Source organism: Lissotriton vulgaris, chromosome 5 (assembly GCF_964263255.1).
Source record: "Lissotriton vulgaris chromosome 5, aLisVul1.2, whole genome shotgun sequence".
NCBI classification, from domain to species: domain Eukaryota; kingdom Metazoa; phylum Chordata; class Amphibia; order Caudata; family Salamandridae; genus Lissotriton; species Lissotriton vulgaris.
Window position 1 is genome coordinate 717,544,322 of NC_141693.1, and position 22,512 is coordinate 717,566,833.

The following is a 22,512-nucleotide window of genomic DNA, read 5'->3' on the forward strand; positions in this document are numbered from 1 at the left end:
GATTAAACCCAGATCTTTTGACTGGGTGTGAGTGTTTGATTGATTCAGATGCTCCGTCCATCACCACCCTCTTTTGTACTGCTTTTGGCCACCATAAGTGTGGCAGGGTATGCTCAGACGTGAGTCCCTTGCTCACTTTGCCACTGGATTCAAGCAAGCCGGGCTGAAGACGGCTGGAATGCCAGAAACCGGTCCTCGGAAGCTTATTTCCGGTCCAGGGAAGACATGGCTTGGCAGTTCGGGCTGGACTGTTCCCATGAGGCACAGGGTCAGACTGATTTGCATATAGCCATGTCTGAACAGGGGTGGCAGAGTAGGCTAAAGAACGGTGATGGATTAAACACAGATCTTTTGACTGGGTGTGAGTGTTTGATTGATTCAGATGCTCCGTCCATCACCACCCCCTTTTGTACCGCTAATGGCCGCCATAAGTGTGGCAGGGTATGCTCAGACGTGAGTCCCTTGCTCACTTTGCCACTGGATTCAAGCAAGCCGGGCTGAAGACAGCTGGAATGCCAAAAACCGGTCCTCTGAAACTTGTTTCCGGTCTAGGGAAGACATGGCTTGGCAGTTCGAGCTGGACTGTTCCCATGAGGCACAGGGTCAGACTGATTTGCATATAGCCATGTCTGAACTGGGGTGGCAGAGTGGGCTAAAGAACGGTGATGGATTAAACCCAGATCTTTTGACTGGGTGTGAGTGTTTGATTGATTCAGATGCTCCGTCCATCACCACCCCCTTTTGTACCGCTTTTGGCCGCCATAAGTGTGGCAGGGTATGCTCAGACGTGAGTCCCTTGCTCACTTTGCCACTGGATTCAAGCAAGCCGGGCTGAATACGGCTGGAATGCCAGAAACCGGTCCTCTGAAACTTGTTTCTGGTCCAGGGAAGACATGGCTTGGCAGTTCGGGCTGGACTGTTCCCATGAGGCACAGGGTCAGACTGATTTGCATATAGCCATGTCTGAACTGGGGTGGCAGAGTGGGCTAAAGAACGGTGATGGATTAAACCCAGATCTTTTGACTGGGTGTGTGTGTTTGATTGATTCAGATGCTCCATCCATCACCACCCCCTTTTGTACCGCTTTGGCCGCCATAAGTGTGGCAGGGTATGCTCAGACGTGAGTCCCTTGCTCACTTTGTCACTGGATTCAAGCAAACCGGGCTGAAGACGGCTGGAATGCCAGAAACCGGTCCTCGGAAGCTTGTTTCCGGTCCAGGGTAGACATGGCTTGGCAGTTCGGGCTGGACTGTTCCCATGAGGCACAGGGTCAGACTGATTTGCATATAGCCATGTCTGAACTGGGGTGGCAGAGTGGGCTAAAGAACGGTGATGGATTAAACCCAGATCTTTTGACTGGGTTTGAGTGTTTGATTGATTCAGATGCTCCGTCCATCACCACCCCCTTTTGTACCACTTTGGCCGCCATAAGTGTGGCAGGGTATGCTCAGACGTGAGTCCCTTGCTCACTTTGTCACTGGATTCAAGCAAGCCGGGCTGAAGACGGCTGGAATGCCAGAAACCGGTCCTCGGAAGCTTGTTTCCGGTCCAGGGAAGACATGGCTTGGCAGTTCGGGCTGGACTGTTCCCATGAGGCACAGGGTCAGACTGATTTGCATATAGCCATGTCTGAACTGGGGTGGCAGAGTGGGCTAAAGAACGGTGATGGATTAAACCCAGATCTTTTGACTGGGTGTGAGTGTTTGATTGATTCAGATGCTCCGTCCATCACCACCCCCTTTTGTACCGCTTTTGGCCGCCATAAGTGTGGCAGGGTATGCTCAGACGTGAGTCCCTTGCTCACTTTGCCACTGGATTCAAGCACGCCGGACTGAAGACGGCTGGAATGCCAGAAACCGGTCCTCGGAAGCTTGTTTCCGGTCCAGAGAAGACATGGCTTGGCAGTTCGGGCTGGACTTTTCCCATGAGGCACAGGGTCAGACTGATTTGCATATAGCCATGTCTGAACTGGGGTGGCAGAGTGGGCTAAAGAACGGTGATGGATTAAACCCAGATCTTTTGACTGGGTGTGAGTGTTTGATTGATTCAGATGCTCTGTCCATCACCACCCCCTTTTGTACCACTTTTGGCCGCCATAAGTGTGGCAGGGTATGCTCAGACGTGAGTCCCTTGCTCACTTTGCCACTGGATTCAAGCAAGCCGGGCTGAAGACGGCTGGAATGCCAGAAACCGGTCCTCTGAAACTTGTTTCGGGTCCAGGGAAGACATGGCTTGGCAGTTCGGGTTGGACTGTTCCCATGAGGCACAGGGTCAGACTGATTTGCATATAGCCATGTCTGAACTAGGGTGGCAGAGTGGGCTAAAGAACGGTGATGGATTAAACCCAGATCTTTTGACTGGGTGTGAGTGTTTGATTGATTCAGATGCTTCGTCCATCACCACCCTCTTTTGTACTGCTTTTGGCCGCCATAAGTGTGGCAGGGTATGCTCAGTCGTGAGTCCCTTGCTCACTTTGCCACTGGATTCAAGCAAGCCGGGCTGAAGACGGCTGGAATGCCAGAAACCGGTCCTCGGAAGCTTGTTTCCGGTCCAGGGAAGACATGCTTGGCAGTTCGGGCTGGACTGTTCCCATGAGGCACAGGGTCAGACTGATTTGCATATAGCCATGTCTGAACTGGGGTGGCAGAGTGGGCTAAAGAACGGTGATGGATTAAACCCAGATCTTTTGACTGGGTGTGAGTGTTTGATTGATTCAGATGCTCCGTCCATTACCACCCCCTTTTGTACCGCTTTTGGCCGCCATAAGTGTGGCAGGGTATGCTCAGACGTGAGTCCCTTGCTCACTTTGCCACTGGATTCAAGCAAGCCGGGCTGAAGACGGCTGGAATGCCAGAAACCGGTCCTCTGAAGCTTGTTTCCGGTCCAGGGAAGACATGGCTTGGCAGTTCAGGCTGGACTGTTCCCATGAGGCACCGGGTCAGACTGATTTGCATATAGCCATGTCTGAACTGGGGTGGCAGAGTGGGCTAAAGAACGGTGATGGATTAAACCCAGATCTTTTGACTGGGTGTGAGTGTTTGATTGATCCAGATGCTCCGTCCATCACCACCCCCTTTTGTACCGCTTTTGGCCGCCATAAGTGTGGCAGGGTATGCTCAGACGTGAGTCCCTTGCTCACTTTGCCACTGGATTCAAGCAAGCGGGGCTGAAGACGGCTGGAATGCCAGAAACCAGTCCTCGGAAGCTTTCTTCCGGTCCAGGGAAGACATGGCTTGGCAGTTCGGGCTGGACTTTCCCCATGAGGCACAGGGTCAGACTGATGTGCATATAGCCATGTCTGAACTGGGGTGGCAGAGTGGGCTAAAGAACGGTGATGGATTAAACCCAGAACTTTTGACTGGGTGTGAGTGTTTGATTGATTCAGATGCTCCGTCCATCACCACTCCCTTTTGTACCGCTTTTTGCCGCCATAAGTGTGGCAGGGTATGCTCAGACGTGAGTCCCTTGCTCACTTTGCCACTGGATTCAAGCAAGCCGGGCTGAAGACGGCTGGAATGCCAGAAACCGGTCCTCGGAAGCTTGTTTCTGGTCCAGGGAAGACATGCTTGGCAGTTCGGGCTGGACTGTTCCCATGAGGCACAGGGTCAGACTGATTTGCATATAGCCATGTCTGAACTGGGGTGGCAGAGTGGGCTAAAGAACGGTGATGGATTAAACCCAGATCTTTTGACTGGGTGTGAGTGTTTGATTGATTCAGATGCTCCGTCCATCACCACCCCCTTTTGTACCGCTTTTGGCCGCCATAAGTGTGGCAGGGTATGCTCAGACGTGAGTCCCTTGCTCACTTTGCCACTGGATTCAAGCAAGCCGGGCTGAAGACGGCTGGAATGCCAGAAACCGATCCTCAGAAGCTTGTTTCCGGTCCAGGGAAGACATGGCTTGGCAGTTCGGGCTGGACTGTTCCCATGAGGCACAGGGTCAGACTGATTTGCATATAGCCATGTCTGAACAGGGGTGGCAGAGTAGGCTAAAGAACAGTGATGGATTAAACACAGATCTTTTGACTGGGTGTGAGTGTTTGATTGATTCAGATGCTCCGTCCATCACCACCCCCTTTTGTACCGCTTTGGCCGCCATAAGTGTGGCAGGGTATGCTCAGACGTGAGTCCCTTGCTCACTTTGTCACTGGATTCAAGCAAACCGGGCTGAAGACGGCTGGAATGCCAGAAACCGGTCCTCGGAAGCTTGTTTCCGGTCCAGGGTAGAAATGGCTTGGCAGTTCGGGCTGGACTGTTCCCATGAGGCACAGGGTCAGACTGATTTGCATATAGCCATGTCTGAACTGGGGTGGCAGAGTGGGCTAAAGAACGGTGATGGATTAAACCCAGATCTTTTGACTGGGTGTGAGTGTTTGATTGATTCAGATGCTCCGTCCATCACCACCCTTTTTTGTACTGCTTTTGGCCACCATAAGTGTGGCAGGGTATGCTCAGACGTGAGTCCCTTGCTCACTTTGCCACTGGATTCAAGCAAGCCGGGCTGAAGACGGCTGGAATGCCAGAAACCGGTCCTCTGAAGCTTGTTTCCGGTCCAGGGAAGACATGGCTTGGCAGTTCAGGCTGGACTGTTCCCATGAGGCACAGGGTCAGACTGATTTGCATATAGCCATGTCTGAACTGGGGTGGCAGAGTGGGCTAAAGAACGGTGATGGATTAAACCCAGATCTTTTGACTGGGTGTGAGTGTTTGATTGATCCAGATGCTCCGTCCATCACCACCCCCTTTTGTACTGCTTTTGGCCGCCATAAGTGTGGCAGGGTATGCTCAGACGTGAGTCCCTTGCTCACTTTGCCACTGGATTCAAGCAAGCGGGGCTGAAGACGGCTGGAATGCCAGAAACCAGTCCTCGGAAGCTTTCTTCCGGTCCAGGGAAGACATGGCTTGGCAGTTCGGGCTGGACTTTTCCCATGAGGCACAGGGTCAGACTGATGTGCATATAGCCATGTCTGAACTGGGGTGGCAGAGTGGGCTAAAGAACGGTGATGGATTAAACCCAGAACTTTTGACTGGGTGTGAGTGTTTGATTGATTCAGATGCTCCGTCCATCACCACCCCCTTTTGTACCGCTTTTTGCCACCATAAGTGTGGCAGGGTATGCTCAGACGTGAGTCCCTTGCTCACTTTGCCACTGGATTCAAGCAAGCCGGGCTGAAGACGGCTGGAATGCCAGAAACCGGTCCTCGGAAGCTTGTTTCTGGTCCAGGGAAGACATGCTTGGCAGTTCGGGCTGGACTGTTCCCATGAGGCACAGGGTCAGACTGATTTGCATATAGCCATGTCTGAACTGGGGTGGCAGAGTGGGCTAAAGAACGGTGATGGATTAAACCCAGATCTTTTGACTGGGTGTGTGTGTTTGATTGATTCAGATGCTCCGTCCATCACCACCCCCTTTTGTACCGCTTTTGGCCGCCATAAGTGTGGCAGGGTATGCTCAGACGTGAGTCCCTTGCTCACTTTGCCACTGGATTCAAGCAAGCCGGGCTGAAGACGGCTGGAATGCCAGAAACCGATCCTCAGAAGCTTGTTTCCGGTCCAGGGAAGACATGGCTTGGCAGTTTTGGCTGGACTGTTCCCATGAGGCACAGGGTCAGACTGATTTGCATATAGCCATGTCTGAACAGAGGTGGCAGAGTAGGCTAAAGAACAGTGATGGATTAAACACAGATCTTTTGACTGGGTGTGAGTGTTTGATTGATTCAGATGCTCCGTCCATCACCACCCCCTTTTGTACCGCTTTGGCCGCCATAAGTGTGGCAGGGTATGCTCAGACGTGAGTCCCTTGCTCACTTTGTCACTGGATTCAAGCAAACCGGGCTGAAGACGGCTGGAATGCCAGAAACCGGTCCTCGGAAGCTTGTTTCCGGTCCAGGGTAGACATGGCTTGGCAGTTCGGGCTGGACTGTTCCCATGAGGCACAGGGTCAGACTGATTTGCATATAGCCATGTCTGAACTGGGGTGGCAGAGTGGGCTAAAGAACGGTGATGGATTAAACCCAGATTTTTTGACTGGGTGTGAGTGTTTGATTGATTCAGATGCTCCGTCCATCACCACCCTCTTTTGTACTGCTTTTGGCCACCATAAGTGTGGCAGGGTATGCTCAGACGTGAGTCCCTTGCTCACTTTGCCACTGGATTCAAGCAAGCCGGGCTGAAGACGGCTGGAATGCCAGAAACCGGTCCTCGGAAGCTTATTTCCGGTCCAGGGAAGACATGGCTTGGCAGTTCGGGCTGGACTGTTCCCATGAGGCACAGGGTCAGACTGATTTGCATATAGCCATGTCTGAACAGGGGTGGCAGAGTAGGCTAAAGAACGGTGATGGATTAAACACAGATCTTTTGACTGGGTGTGAGTGTTTGATTGATTCAGATGCTCCGTCCATCACCACCCCCTTTTGTACCGCTTTGGCCGCCATAAGTGTGGCAGGGTATGCTCAGACGTGAGTCCCTTGCTCACTTTGTCACTGGATTCAAGCAAGCCGGGCTGAAGACGGCTGGAATGCCAGAAACCGGTCCTCGAAAGCTTGTTTCCGGTCCAGGGAAGACATGGCTTGGCAGTTCGGGCTGGACTGTTCCCATGAGGCACAGGGTCAGACTGATTTGCATATAGCCATGTCTGAACTGGGGTGGCAGAGTGGGCTAAAGAACGGTGATGGATTAAACCCAGATCTTTTGACTGGGTGTGAGTGTTTGATTGATTCAGATGCTCCGTCCATCACCACCCCCTTTTGTACCGCTAATGGCCGCCATAAGTGTGGCAGGGTATGCTCAGACGTGAGTCCCTTGCTCACTTTGCCACTGGATTCAAGCAAGCCAGGCTGAAGACAGCTGGAATGCCAAAAACCGGTCCTCTGAAACTTGTTTCCGGTCTAGGGAAGACATGGCTTGGCAGTTCGAGCTGGACTGTTCCCATGAGGCACAGGGTCAGACTGATTTGCATATAGCCATGTCTGAACTGGGGTGGCAGAGTGGGCTAAAGAACGGTGATGGATTAAACCCAGATCTTTTGACTGGGTGTGAGTGTTTGATTGATTCAGATGCTCCGTCCATCACCACCCCCTTTTGTACCGCTTTTGGCCGCCATAAGTGTGGCAGGGTATGCTCAGACGTGAGTCCCTTGCTCACTTTGCCACTGGATTCAAGCAAGCCGGGCTGAATACGGCTGGAATGCCAGAAACCGGTCCTCTGAAACTTGTTTCTGGTCCAGGGAAGACATGGCTTGGCAGTTCGGGCTGGACTGTTCCCATGAGGCACAGGGTCAGACTGATTTGCATATAGCCATGTCTGAACTGGGGTGGCAGAGTGGGCTAAAGAACGGTGATGGATTAAACCCAGATCTTTTGACTGGGTGTGTGTGTTTGATTGATTCAGATGCTCCATCCATCACCACCCCCTTTTGTACCGCTTTGGCCGCCATAAGTGTGGCAGGGTATGCTCAGACGTGAGTCCCTTGCTCACTTTGTCACTGGATTCAAGCAAACCGGGCTGAAGACGGCTGGAATGCCAGAAACCGGTCCTCGGAAGCTTGTTTCCGGTCCAGGGTAGACATGGCTTGGCAGTTCGGGCTGGACTGTTCCCATGAGGCACAGGGTCAGACTGATTTGCATATAGCCATGTCTGAACTGGGGTGGCAGAGTGGGCTAAAGAACGGTGATGGATTAAACCCAGATCTTTTGACTGGGTGTGAGTGTTTGATTGATTCAGATGCTCCGTCCATCACCACCCCCTTTTGTACCGCTTCTGGCCGCCATAAGTGTGGCAGGGTATGCTCAGACGTGAGTCCCTTGCTCACTTTGCCACTGGATTCAAGCAAGCCGGGCTGAAGACGGCTGGAATGCCAGAAACCGATCCTCAGAAGCTTGTTTCCGGTCCAGGGAAGACATGGCTTGGCAGTTCGGGCTGGACTGTTCCCATGAGGCACAGGGTCAGACTGATTTGCATATAGCCATGTCTGAACAGGGGTGGCAGAGTAGGCTAAAGAACAGTGATGGATTAAACACAGATCTTTTGACTGGGTGTGAGTGTTTGATTGATTCAGATGCTCCGTCCATCACCACCCCCTTTTGTACCGCTTTGGCCGCCATAAGTGTGGCAGGGTATGCTCAGACGTGAGTCCCTTGCTCACTTTGTCACTGGATTCAAGCAAACCGGGCTGAAGACGGCTGGAATGCCAGAAACCGGTCCTCGGAAGCTTGTTTCCGGTCCAGGGTAGAAATGGCTTGGCAGTTCGGGCTGGACTGTTCCCATGAGGCACAGGGTCAGACTGATTTGCATATAGCCATGTCTGAACTGGGGTGGCAGAGTGGGCTAAAGAACGGTGATGGATTAAACCCAGATCTTTTGACTGGGTGTGAGTGTTTGATTGATTCAGATGCTCCGTCCATCACCACCCTTTTTTGTACTGCTTTTGGCCACCATAAGTGTGGCAGGGTATGCTCAGACGTGAGTCCCTTGCTCACTTTGCCACTGGATTCAAGCAAGCCGGGCTGAAGACGGCTGGAATGCCAGAAACCAGTCCTCGGAAGCTTGTTTCCGGTCCAGGGAAGACATGGCTTGGCAGTTCAGGCTGGACTGTTCCCATGAGGCACAGGGTCAGACTGATTTGCATATAGCCATGTCTGAACTGGGGTGGCAGAGTGGGCTAAAGAACGGTGATGGATTAAACCCAGATCTTTTGACTGGGTGTGAGTGTTTGATTGATCCAGATGCTCCGTCCATCACCACCCCCTTTTGTACTGCTTTTGGCCGCCATAAGTGTGGCAGGGTATGCTCAGACGTGAGTCCCTTGCTCACTTTGCCACTGGATTCAAGCAAGCGGGGCTGAAGACGGCTGGAATGCCAGAAACCAGTCCTCGGAAGCTTTCTTCCGGTCCAGGGAAGACATGGCTTGGCAGTTCGGGTTGGACTTTTCCCATGAGGCACAGGGTCAGACTGATGTGCATATAGCCATGTCTGAACTGGGGTGGCAGAGTGGGCTAAAGAACGGTGATGGATTAAACCCAGAACTTTTGACTGGGTGTGAGTGTTTGATTGATTCAGATGCTCCGTCCATCACCACCCCCTTTTGTACCGCTTTTTGCCGCCATAAGTGTGGCAGGGTATGCTCAGACGTGAGTCCCTTGCTCACTTTGCCACTGGATTCAAGCAAGCCGGGCTGAAGACGGCTGGAATGCCAGAAACCGGTCCTCGGAAGCTTGTTTCTGGTCCAGGGAAGACATGCTTGGCAGTTCGGGCTGGACTGTTCCCATGAGGCACAGGGTCAGACTGATTTGCATATAGCCATGTCTGAACTGGGGTGGCAGAGTGGGCTAAAGAACGGTGATGGATTAAACCCAGATCTTTTGACTGGGTGTGTGTGTTTGATTGATTCAGATGCTCCGTCCATCACCACCCCCTTTTGTACCGCTTTTGGCCGCCATAAGTGTGGCAGGGTATGCTCAGACGTGAGTCCCTTGCTCACTTTGCCACTGGATTCAAGCAAGCCGGGCTGAAGACGGCTGGAATGCCAGAAACCGATCCTCAGAAGCTTGTTTCCGGTCCAGGGAAGACATGGCTTGGCAGTTTTGGCTGGACTGTTCCCATGAGGCACAGGGTCAGACTGATTTGCATATAGCCATGTCTGAACAGAGGTGGCAGAGTAGGCTAAAGAACAGTGATGGATTAAACCCAGATCTTTTGACTGGGTGTGAGTGTTTGATTGATTCAGATGCTCTGTCCATCACCACCCCCTTTTGTACCGCTAATGGCCGCCATAAGTGTGGCAGGGTATGCTCAGACGTGAGTCCCTTGCTCACTTTGCCACTGGATTCAAGCAAGCCGGGCTGAAGACAGCTGGAATGCCAAAAACCGGTCCTCTGAAACTTGTTTCCGGTCCAGGGAAGACATGGCTTGGCAGTTCGGGCTGGACTGTTCCCATGAGGCACAGGGTCAGACTGAATTGCATATAGCCATGTCTGAACTGGGGTGGCAGAGTGGGCTAAAGAACGGTGATGGATTAAACCCAGATCTTTTGACTGGGTGTGAGTGTTTGATTGATTCAGATGCTCCGTCCATCACCACCCCCTTTTGTACCGCTTTTGGCCGCCATAAGTGTGGCAGGGTATGCTCAGACGTGAGTCCCTTGCTCACTTTGCCACTGGATTCAAGCAAGCCGGGCTGAAGACGGCTGGAATGCCTGAAACCGGTCCTCGGAAGCTTGTTTCCGTTCATGGGAAGACATGGCTTGGCAGTTCGGGCTGGACTTTTCCCATGAGGCACAGGGTCAGACTGATTTGCATATAGCCATGTCTGAACTGGGGTGGCAGAGTGGGCTAAAGAACGGTGATGGATTAAACCCAGATCTTTTGACTGGGTGTGAGTGTTTGATTGATTCAGATGCTCCGTCCATCACCACCCCCTTTTGTACCACTTTTGGCCGCCATAAGTGTGGCAGGGTATGCTCAGACGTGAGTCCCTTGCTCACTTTGCCACTGGATTCAAGCAAGCCGGGCTGAATACGGCTGGAATGCCAGAAACCGGTCCTCTGAAACTTGTTTCCGGTCCAGGGAAGACATGGCTTGGCAGTTCGGGCTGGACTGTTCCCATGAGGCACAGGGTCAGACTGATTTGCATATAGCCATGTCTGAACAGGGGTGGCAGAGTAGGCTAAAGAACGGTGATGGATTAAACACAGATCTTTTGACTGGGTGTGAGTGTTTGATTGATTCAGATGCTCCGTCCATCACCACCCCCTTTTGTACCGCTTTGGCCGCCATAAGTGTGACAGGGTATGCTCAGACGTGAGTCCCTTGCTCACTTTGTCACTGGATTCAAGCAAGCCAGGCTAAAGACGGCTGGAATGCCAGAAACCGGTCCTCGGAAGCTTGTTTCCGGTCCAGGGAAGACATGGCTTGGCAGTTCGGGCTGGACTGTTCCCATGAGGCACAGGGTCAGACTGATTTGCATATAGCCATGTCTGAACTGGGGTGGCAGAGTGGGCTAAAGAACGGTGATGGATTAAACCCAGATCTTTTGACTGGGTGTGAGTGTTTGATTGATTCAGATGCTCTGTCCATCACCACCCCCTTTTGTACCGCTAATGGCCGCCATAAGTGTGGCAGGGTATGCTCAGACGTGAGTCCCTTGCTCACTTTGCCACTGGATTCAAGCAAGCCGGGCTGAAGACAGCTGGAATGCCAAAAACAGGTCCTCTGAAACTTGTTTCCGGTCCAGGGAAGACATGGCTTGGCAGTTCGGGCTGGACTGTTCCCATGAGGCACAGGGTCAGACTGATTTGCATATAGCCATGTCTGAACTGGGGTGGCAGAGTGGGCTAAAGAACGGTGATGGATTAAACCCAGATCTTTTGACTGGGTGTGTGTGTTTGATTGATTCAGATGCTCCATCCATCACCACCCCCTTTTGTACCGCTTTGGCCGCCATAAGTGTGGCAGGGTATGCTCAGACGTGAGTCCCTTGCTCACTTTGTCACTGGATTCAAGCAAACCGGGCTGAAGACGGCTGGAATGCCAGAAACCGGTCCTCGGAAGCTTGTTTCCGGTCCAGGGTAGACATGGCTTGGCAGTTTGGGCTGGACTGTTCCCATGAGGCACAGGGTCAGACTGATTTGCATATAGCCATGTCTGAACTGGGGTGGCAGAGTGGGCTAAAGAACGGTGATGGATTAAACCCAGATCTTTTGACTGGGTTTGAGTGTTTGATTGATTCAGATGCTCCGTCCATCACCACCCTCTTTTGTACTGCTTTTGGCCACCATAAGTGTGGCAGGGTATGCTCAGACGTGAGTCCCTTGCTCACTTTGCCACTGGATTCAAGCAAGCCGGGCTGAAGACGGCTGGAATGCCAGAAACCGGTCCTTGGAAGCTTATTTCCGGTCCAGGGAAGACATGGCTTGGCAGTTCGAGCTGGACTGTTCCCATGAGGCACAGGGTCAGACTGATTTGCATATAGCCATGTCTGAACAGGGGTGGCAGAGTAGGCTAAAGAACGGTGATGAATTAAACACAGATCTTTTGACTGGGTGTGAGTGTTTGATTGATTCAGATGCTCCGTCCATCACCACCCCCTTTTGTACCACTTTGGCCGCCATAAGTGTGGCAGGGTATGCTCAGACGTGAGTCCCTTGCTCACTTTGTCACTGGATTCAAGCAAGCCGGGCTGAAGACGGCTGGAATGCCAGAAACCGGTCCTCGGAAGCTTGTTTCCGGTCCAGGGAAGACATGGCTTGGCAGTTCGGGCTGGACTGTTCCCATGAGGCACAGGGTCAGACTGATTTGCATATAGCCATGTCTGAACTGGGGTGGCAGAGTGGGCTAAAGAACGGTGATGGATTAAACCCAGATCTTTTGACTGGGTGTGAGTGTTTGATTGATTCAGATGCTCTGTCCATCACCACCCCCTTTTGTACCGCTAATGGCCGCCATAAGTGTGGCAGGGTATGCTCAGACGTGAGTCCCTTGCTCACTTTGCCACTGGATTCAAGCAAGCCGGGCTGAAGACAGCTGGAATGCCAAAAACCGGTCCTCTGAAACTTGTTTCCGGTCCAGGGAAGACATGGCTTGGCAGTTCGGGCTGGACTGTTCCCATGAGGCACAGGGTCAGACTGAATTGCATATAGCCATGTCTGAACTGGGGTGGCAGAGTGGGCTAAAGAACGGTGATGGATTAAACCCAGATCTTTTGACTGGGTGTGAGTGTTTGATTGATTCAGATGCTCCGTCCATCACCACCCCCTTTTGTACCGCTTTTGGCCGCCATAAGTGTGGCAGGGTATGCTCAGACGTGAGTCCCTTGCTCACTTTGCCACTGGATTCAAGCAAGCCGGGCTGAAGACGGCTGGAATGCCTGAAACCGGTCCTCGGAAGCTTGTTTCCGTTCATGGGAAGACATGGCTTGGCAGTTCGGGCTGGACTTTTCCCATGAGGCACAGGGTCAGACTGATTTGCATATAGCCATGTCTGAACTGGGGTGGCAGAGTGGGCTAAAGAACGGTGATGGATTAAACCCAGATCTTTTGACTGGGTGTGAGTGTTTGATTGATTCAGATGCTCCGTCCATCACCACCCCCTTTTGTACCACTTTTGGCCGCCATAAGTGTGGCAGGGTATGCTCAGACGTGAGTCCCTTGCTCACTTTGCCACTGGATTCAAGCAAGCCGGGCTGAATACGGCTGGAATGCCAGAAACCGGTCCTCTGAAACTTGTTTCCGGTCCAGGGAAGACATGGCTTGGCAGTTCGGGCTGGACTGTTCCCATGAGGCACAGGGTCAGACTGATTTGCATATAGCCATGTCTGAACTGGGGTGGCAGAGTGGGCTAAAGAACGGTGATGGATTAAACCCAGATCTTTTGACTGGGTGTGTGTGTTTGATTGATTCAGATGCTCCATCCATCACCACCCCCTTTTGTACCGCTTTGGCCGCCATAAGTGTGGCAGGGTATGCTCAGACGTGAGTCCCTTGCTCACTTTGTCACTGGATTCAAGCAAACCGGGCTGAAGACGGCTGGAATGCCAGAAACCGGTCCTCGGAAGCTTGTTTCCGGTCCAGGGTAGACATGGCTTGGCAGTTCGGGCTGGACTGTTCCCATGAGGCACAGGGTCAGACTGATTTGCATATAGCCATGTCTGAACTGGGGTGGCAGAGTGGGCTAAAGAACGGTGATGGATTAAACCCAGATCTTTTGACTGGGTGTGAGTGTTTGATTGATTCAGATGCTCCGTCCATCACCACCCCCTTTTGTACCGCTTCTGGCCGCCATAAGTGTGGCAGGGTATGCTCAGACGTGAGTCCCTTGCTCACTTTGCCACTGGATTCAAGCAAGCCGGGCTGAAGACGGCTGGAATGCCAGAAACCGATCCTCAGAAGCTTGTTTCCGGTCCAGGGAAGACATGGCTTGGCAGTTCGGGCTGGACTGTTCCCATGAGGCACAGGGTCAGACTGATTTGCATATAGCCATGTCTGAACAGGGGTGGCAGAGTAGGCTAAAGAACAGTGATGGATTAAACACAGATCTTTTGACTGGGTGTGAGTGTTTGATTGATTCAGATGCTCCGTCCATCACCACCCCCTTTTGTACCGCTTTGGCCGCCATAAGTGTGGCAGGGTATGCTCAGACGTGAGTCCCTTGCTCACTTTGTCACTGGATTCAAGCAAACCGGGCTGAAGACGGCTGGAATGCCAGAAACCGGTCCTCGGAAGCTTGTTTCCGGTCCAGGGTAGAAATGGCTTGGCAGTTCGGGCTGGACTGTTCCCATGAGGCACAGGGTCAGACTGATTTGCATATAGCCATGTCTGAACTGGGGTGGCAGAGTGGGCTAAAGAACGGTGATGGATTAAACCCAGATCTTTTGACTGGGTGTGAGTGTTTGATTGATTCAGATGCTCCGTCCATCACCACCCTTTTTTGTACTGCTTTTGGCCACCATAAGTGTGGCAGGGTATGCTCAGACGTGAGTCCCTTGCTCACTTTGCCACTGGATTCAAGCAAGCCGGGCTGAAGACGGCTGGAATGCCAGAAACCAGTCCTCGGAAGCTTGTTTCCGGTCCAGGGAAGACATGGCTTGGCAGTTCAGGCTGGACTGTTCCCATGAGGCACAGGGTCAGACTGATTTGCATATAGCCATGTCTGAACTGGGGTGGCAGAGTGGGCTAAAGAACGGTGATGGATTAAACCCAGATCTTTTGACTGGGTGTGAGTGTTTGATTGATCCAGATGCTCCGTCCATCACCACCCCCTTTTGTACTGCTTTTGGCCGCCATAAGTGTGGCAGGGTATGCTCAGACGTGAGTCCCTTGCTCACTTTGCCACTGGATTCAAGCAAGCGGGGCTGAAGACGGCTGGAATGCCAGAAACCAGTCCTCGGAAGCTTTCTTCCGGTCCAGGGAAGACATGGCTTGGCAGTTCGGGCTGGACTTTTCCCATGAGGCACAGGGTCAGACTGATGTGCATATAGCCATGTCTGAACTGGGGTGGCAGAGTGGGCTAAAGAACGGTGATGGATTAAACCCAGAACTTTTGACTGGGTGTGAGTGTTTGATTGATTCAGATGCTCCGTCCATCACCACCCCCTTTTGTACCGCTTTTTGCCGCCATAAGTGTGGCAGGGTATGCTCAGACGTGAGTCCCTTGCTCACTTTGCCACTGGATTCAAGCAAGCCGGGCTGAAGACGGCTGGAATGCCAGAAACCGGTCCTCGGAAGCTTGTTTCTGGTCCAGGGAAGACATGCTTGGCAGTTCGGGCTGGACTGTTCCCATGAGGCACAGGGTCAGACTGATTTGCATATAGCCATGTCTGAACTGGGGTGGCAGAGTGGGCTAAAGAACGGTGATGGATTAAACCCAGATCTTTTGACTGGGTGTGTGTGTTTGATTGATTCAGATGCTCCGTCCATCACCACCCCCTTTTGTACCGCTTTTGGCCGCCATAAGTGTGGCAGGGTATGCTCAGACGTGAGTCCCTTGCTCACTTTGCCACTGGATTCAAGCAAGCCGGGCTGAAGACGGCTGGAATGCCAGAAACCGATCCTCAGAAGCTTGTTTCCGGTCCAGGGAAGACATGGCTTGGCAGTTTTGGCTGGACTGTTCCCATGAGGCACAGGGTCAGACTGATTTGCATATAGCCATGTCTGAACAGAGGTGGCAGAGTAGGCTAAAGAACAGTGATGGATTAAACCCAGATCTTTTGACTGGGTGTGAGTGTTTGATTGATTCAGATGCTCTGTCCATCACCACCCCCTTTTGTACCGCTAATGGCCGCCATAAGTGTGGCAGGGTATGCTCAGACGTGAGTCCCTTGCTCACTTTGCCACTGGATTCAAGCAAGCCGGGCTGAAGACAGCTGGAATGCCAAAAACCGGTCCTCTGAAACTTGTTTCCGGTCCAGGGAAGACATGGCTTGGCAGTTCGGGCTGGACTGTTCCCATGAGGCACAGGGTCAGACTGAATTGCATATAGCCATGTCTGAACTGGGGTGGCAGAGTGGGCTAAAGAACGGTGATGGATTAAACCCAGATCTTTTGACTGGGTGTGAGTGTTTGATTGATTCAGATGCTCCGTCCATCACCACCCCCTTTTGTACCGCTTTTGGCCGCCATAAGTGTGGCAGGGTATGCTCAGACGTGAGTCCCTTGCTCACTTTGCCACTGGATTCAAGCAAGCCGGGCTGAAGACGGCTGGAATGCCTGAAACCGGTCCTCGGAAGCTTGTTTCCGTTCATGGGAAGACATGGCTTGGCAGTTCGGGCTGGACTTTTCCCATGAGGCACAGGGTCAGACTGATTTGCATATAGCCATGTCTGAACTGGGGTGGCAGAGTGGGCTAAAGAACGGTGATGGATTAAACCCAGATCTTTTGACTGGGTGTGAGTGTTTGATTGATTCAGATGCTCCGTCCATCACCACCCCCTTTTGTACCACTTTTGGCCGCCATAAGTGTGGCAGGGTATGCTCAGACGTGAGTCCCTTGCTCACTTTGCCACTGGATTCAAGCAAGCCGGGCTGAATACGGCTGGAATGCCAGAAACCGGTCCTCTGAAACTTGTTTCCGGTCCAGGGAAGACATGGCTTGGCAGTTCGGGCTGGACTGTTCCCATGAGGCACAGGGTCAGACTGATTTGCATATAGCCATGTCTGAACAGGGGTGGCAGAGTAGGCTAAAGAACGGTGATGGATTAAACACAGATCTTTTGACTGGGTGTGAGTGTTTGATTGATTCAGATGCTCCGTCCATCACCACCCCCTTTTGTACCGCTTTGGCCGCCATAAGTGTGACAGGGTATGCTCAGACGTGAGTCCCTTGCTCACTTTGTCACTGGATTCAAGCAAGCCAGGCTAAAGACGGCTGGAATGCCAGAAACCGGTCCTCGGAAGCTTGTTTCCGGTCCAGGGAAGACATGGCTTGGCAGTTCGGGCTGGACTGTTCCCATGAGGCACAGGGTCAGACTGATTTGCATATAGCCATGTCTGAACTGGGGTGGCAGAGTGGGCTAAAGAACGGTGATGGATTAAACCCAGATCTTTTGACTGGGTGTGAGTGTTTGATTGATTCAGATGCTCTGTCCATCACCACCCCCTTTTGTACCGCTAATGGCCGCCATAAGTGTGGCAGGGTATGCTCAGACGTGAGTCCCTTGCTCACTTTGCCACTGGATTCAAGCAAGCCGGGCTGAAGACAGCTGGAATGCCAAAAACAGGTCCTCTGAAACTTGTTTCCGGTCCAGGGAAGACATGGCTTGGCAGTTCGGGCTGGACTGTTCCCATGAGGCACAGGGTCAGACTGATTTGCATATAGCCATGTCTGAACTGGGGTGGCAGAGTGGGCTAAAGAACGGTGATGGATTAAACCCAGATCTTTTGACTGGGTGTGTGTGTTTGATTGATTCAGATGCTCCATCCATCACCACCCCCTTTTGTACCGCTTTGGCCGCCATAAGTGTGGCAGGGTATGCTCAGACGTGAGTCCCTTGCTCACTTTGTCACTGGATTCAAGCAAACCGGGCTGAAGACGGCTGGAATGCCAGAAACCGGTCCTCGGAAGCTTGTTTCCGGTCCAGGGTAGACATGGCTTGGCAGTTCGGGCTGGACTGTTCCCATGAGGCACAGGGTCAGACTGATTTGCATATAGCCATGTCTGAACTGGGGTGGCAGAGTGGGCTAAAGAACGGTGATGGATTAAACCCAGATCTTTTGACTGGGTTTGAGTGTTTGATTGATTCAGATGCTCCGTCCATCACCACCCTCTTTTGTACTGCTTTTGGCCACCATAAGTGTGGCAGGGTATGCTCAGACGTGAGTCCCTTGCTCACTTTGCCACTGGATTCAAGCAAGCCGGGCTGAAGACGGCTGGAATGCCAGAAACCGGTCCTTGGAAGCTTATTTCCGGTCCAGGGAAGACATGGCTTGGCAGTTCGAGCTGGACTGTTCCCATGAGGCACAGGGTCAGACTGATTTGCATATAGCCATGTCTGAACAGGGGTGGCAGAGTAGGCTAAAGAACGGTGATGAATTAAACACAGATCTTTTGACTGGGTGTGAGTGTTTGATTGATTCAGATGCTCCGTCCATCACCACCCCCTTTTGTACCACTTTGGCCGCCATAAGTGTGGCAGGGTATGCTCAGACGTGAGTCCCTTGCTCACTTTGTCACTGGATTCAAGCAAGCCGGGCTGAAGACGGCTGGAATGCCAGAAACCGGTCCTCGGAAGCTTGTTTCCGGTCCAGGGAAGACATGGCTTGGCAGTTCGGGCTGGACTGTTCCCATGAGGCACAGGGTCAGACTGATTTGCATATAGCCATGTCTGAACTGGGGTGGCAGAGTGGGCTAAAGAACGGTGATGGATTAAACCCAGATCTTTTGACTGGGTGTGAGTGTTTGATTGATTCAGATGCTCTGTCCATCACCACCCCCTTTTGTACCGCTAATGGCCGCCATAAGTGTGGCAGGGTATGCTCAGACGTGAGTCCCTTGCTCACTTTGCCACTGGATTCAAGCAAGCCGGGCTGAAGACAGCTGGAATGCCAAAAACCGGTCCTCTGAAACTTGTTTCCGGTCCAGGGAAGACATGGCTTGGCAGTTCGGGCTGGACTGTTCCCATGAGGCACAGGGTCAGACTGAATTGCATATAGCCATGTCTGAACTGGGGTGGCAGAGTGGGCTAAAGAACGGTGATGGATTAAACCCAGATCTTTTGACTGGGTGTGAGTGTTTGATTGATTCAGATGCTCCGTCCATCACCACCCCCTTTTGTACCGCTTTTGGCCGCCATAAGTGTGGCAGGGTATGCTCAGACGTGAGTCCCTTGCTCACTTTGCCACTGGATTCAAGCAAGCCGGGCTGAAGACGGCTGGAATGCCTGAAACCGGTCCTCGGAAGCTTGTTTCCGTTCATGGGAAGACATGGCTTGGCAGTTCGGGCTGGACTTTTCCCATGAGGCACAGGGTCAGACTGATTTGCATATAGCCATGTCTGAACTGGGGTGGCAGAGTGGGCTAAAGAACGGTGATGGATTAAACCCAGATCTTTTGACTGGGTGTGAGTGTTTGATTGATTCAGATGCTCCGTCCATCACCACCCCCTTTTGTACCACTTTTGGCCGCCATAAGTGTGGCAGGGTATGCTCAGACGTGAGTCCCTTGCTCACTTTGCCACTGGATTCAAGCAAGCCGGGCTGAATACGGCTGGAATGCCAGAAACCGGTCCTCTGAAACTTGTTTCCGGTCCAGGGAAGACATGGCTTGGCAGTTCGGGCTGGACTGTTCCCATGAGGCACAGGGTCAGACTGATTTGCATATAGCCATGTCTGAACTAGGGTGGCAGAGTGGACTAAAGAACGGTGATGGATTAAACCCAGATCTTTTGACTGGGTGTGAGTGTTTGATTGATTCAGATGCTCCGTCCATCACCACCCCCTTTTGTACCGCTTTTTGCCGCCATAAGTGTGGCAGGGTATGCTCAGACGTGAGTCCCTTGCTCACTTTGCCACTGGATTCAAGCAAGCCGGGCTGAAGACGGCTGGAATGCCAGAAACCGGTCCTCGGAAGCTTGTTTCTGGTCCAGGGAAGACATGCTTGGCAGTTCGGGCTGGACTGTTCCCATGAGGCACAGGGTCAGACTGATTTGCATATAGCCATGTCTGAACTGGGGTGGCAGAGTGGGCTAAAGAACGGTGATGGATTAAACCCAGATCTTTTGACTGGGTGTGAGTTTTTGATTGATTCAGATGCTCCGTCCATCACCACCCTCTTTTGTACTGCTTTTGGCCACCATAAGTGTGGCAGGGTATGCTCAGACGTGAGTCCCTTGCTCACTTTGCCACTGGATTCAAGCAAGCCGGGCTGAAGACGGCTGGAATGCCAGAAACCGGTCCTCGGAAGCTTATTTCCGGTCCAGGGAAGACATGGCTTGGCAGTTCGGGCTGGACTGTTCCCATGAGGCACAGGGTCAGACTGATTTGCATATAGCCATGTCTGAACAGGGGTGGCAGAGTAGGCTAAAGAACGGTGATGGATTAAACACAGATCTTTTGACTGGGTGTGAGTGTTTGATTGATTCAGATGCTCCGTCCATCACCACCCCCTTTTGTACCGCTTTGGCCGCCATAAGTGTGACAGGGTATGCTCAGACGTGAGTCCCTTGCTCACTTTGTCACTGGATTCAAGCAAGCCAGGCTAAAGACGGCTGGAATGCCAGAAACCGGTCCTCGGAAGCTTGTTTCCGGTCCAGGGAAGACATGGCTTGGCAGTTCGGGCTGGACTGTTCCCATGAGGCACAGGGTCAGACTGATTTGCATATAGCCATGTCTGAACTGGGGTGGCAGAGTGGGCTAAAGAACGGTGATGGATTAAACCCAGATCTTTTGACTGGGTGTGAGTGTTTGATTGATTCAGATGCTCTGTCCATCACCACCCCCTTTTGTACCGCTAATGGCCGCCATAAGTGTGGCAGGGTATGCTCAGACGTGAGTCCCTTGCTCACTTTGCCACTGGATTCAAGCAAGCCGGGCTGAAGACAGCTGGAATGCCAAAAACAGGTCCTCTGAAACTTGTTTCCGGTCCAGGGAAGACATGGCTTGGCAGTTCGGGCTGGACTGTTCCCCTGAGGCACAGGGTCAGACTGATTTGCATATAGCCATGTCTGAACTGGGGTGGCAGAGTGGGCTAAAGAACGGTGATGGATTAAACCCAGATCTTTTGACTGGGTGTGAGTGTTTGATTGATTCAGATGCTCCGTCCATCACCACCCCCTTTTGTACCGCTTTTGGCCGCCATAAGTGTGGCAGGGTATGCTCAGACGTGAGTCCCTTGCTCACTTTGCCACTGGATTCAAGCAAGCCGGGCTGAAGACGGCTGGAATGCCAGAAACCGGTCCTCGGAAGCTTGTTTCCGGTCCAGGGAAGACATGGCTTGGCAGTTCGGGCTGGTTTTTTCCCATGAGGCACAGGGTCAGACTGATTTGCATATAGCCATGTCTGAACTGGGGTGGCAGAGTGGGCTAAAGAACGGTGATGGATTAAACCCAGATCTTTTGACTGGGTGTGAGTGTTTGATTGATTCAGATGCTCCGTCCATCACCACCCCCTTTTGTACCGCTTTTGGCCGCCATAAGTGTGGCAGGGTATGCTCAGACGTGAGTCCCTTGCTCACTTCGCCACTGGATTCAAGCAAGCCGGGCTGAAGACGGCTGGAATGCCAGAAACCGGTCCTCTGAAGCTTGTTTCCGGTCCAGGGAAGACATGGCTTGGCAGTTCAGGCTGGACTGTTCCCATGAGGCACAGGGTCAGACTGATTTACATATAGCCATGTCTGAACTGGGGTGGCAGAGTGGGCTAAAGAACGGTGATGGATTAAACCCAGATCTTTTGACTGTGTGTGAGTGTTTGATTGATTCAGATGCTCCGTCCATCACCACCCTCTTTTGTACCGTTCTGGCCGCCATAAGTGTGGCAGGGTATGCTCAGACGTGAGTCCCTTGCTCACTTTGCCACTGGATTCAAGCAAGCCGGGCTGAAGACGGCTGGAATGCCAGAAACCGGTCCTCGGAAGCTTGTTTCCGGTCCAGGGAAGACATGCTTGGCAGTTCGGGCTGGACTGTTCCCATGAGGCACAGGGTCAAACTGATTTGCATATAGCCATGTCTGAACTGGGGTGGCAGAGTGGGCTAAAGAACGGTGATGGATTAAACCCAGATCTTTTGACTGGGTGTGAGTGTTTGATTGATTCAGATGCTCCGTCCATCACCACCCCCTTTTGTACCGCTTTTGGCCGCCATAAGTGTGGCAGGGTATGCTCAGACGTGAGTCCCTTGCTCACTTCGCCACTGGATTCAAGCAAGCCGGGCTGAAGACGGCTGGAATGCCAGAAACCGGTCCTCTGAAGCTTGTTTCCGGTCCAGGGAAGACATGGCTTGGCAGTTCAGGCTGGACTGTTCCCATGAGGCACAGGGTCAGACTGATTTACATATAGCCATGTCTGAACTGGGGTGGCAGAGTGGGCTAAAGAACGGTGATGGATTAAACCCAGATCTTTTGACTGGGTGTGAGTGTTTGATTGATTCAGATGCTCCGTCCATCACCACCCCCTTTTGTACTGCTTTTGGCCGCCATAAGTGTGGCAGGGTATGCTCAGACGTGAGTCCCTTGCTTACTTTGCCACTGGATTCAAGCACGCCGGGCTGAAGACGGCTGGAATGCCAGAAACCGGTCCTCGGAAGCTTGTTTCCGGTCCAGGGAAGACATGGCTTGGCAGTTCGGGCTGGACTTTTCCCATGAGGCACAGGGTCAGACTGATTTGCATATAGCCATGTCTGAACTGGGGTGGCAGAGTGGGCTAAAGAACGGTGATGGATTAAACCCAGATCTTTTGACTGGGTGTGAGTGTTTGATTGATTCAGATGCTCCGTCCATCACCACCCCCTTTTGTACCACTTTTGGCCGCCATAAGTGTGGCAGGGTATGCTCAGACGTGAGTCCCTTGCTCACTTTGCCACTGGATTCAAGCAAG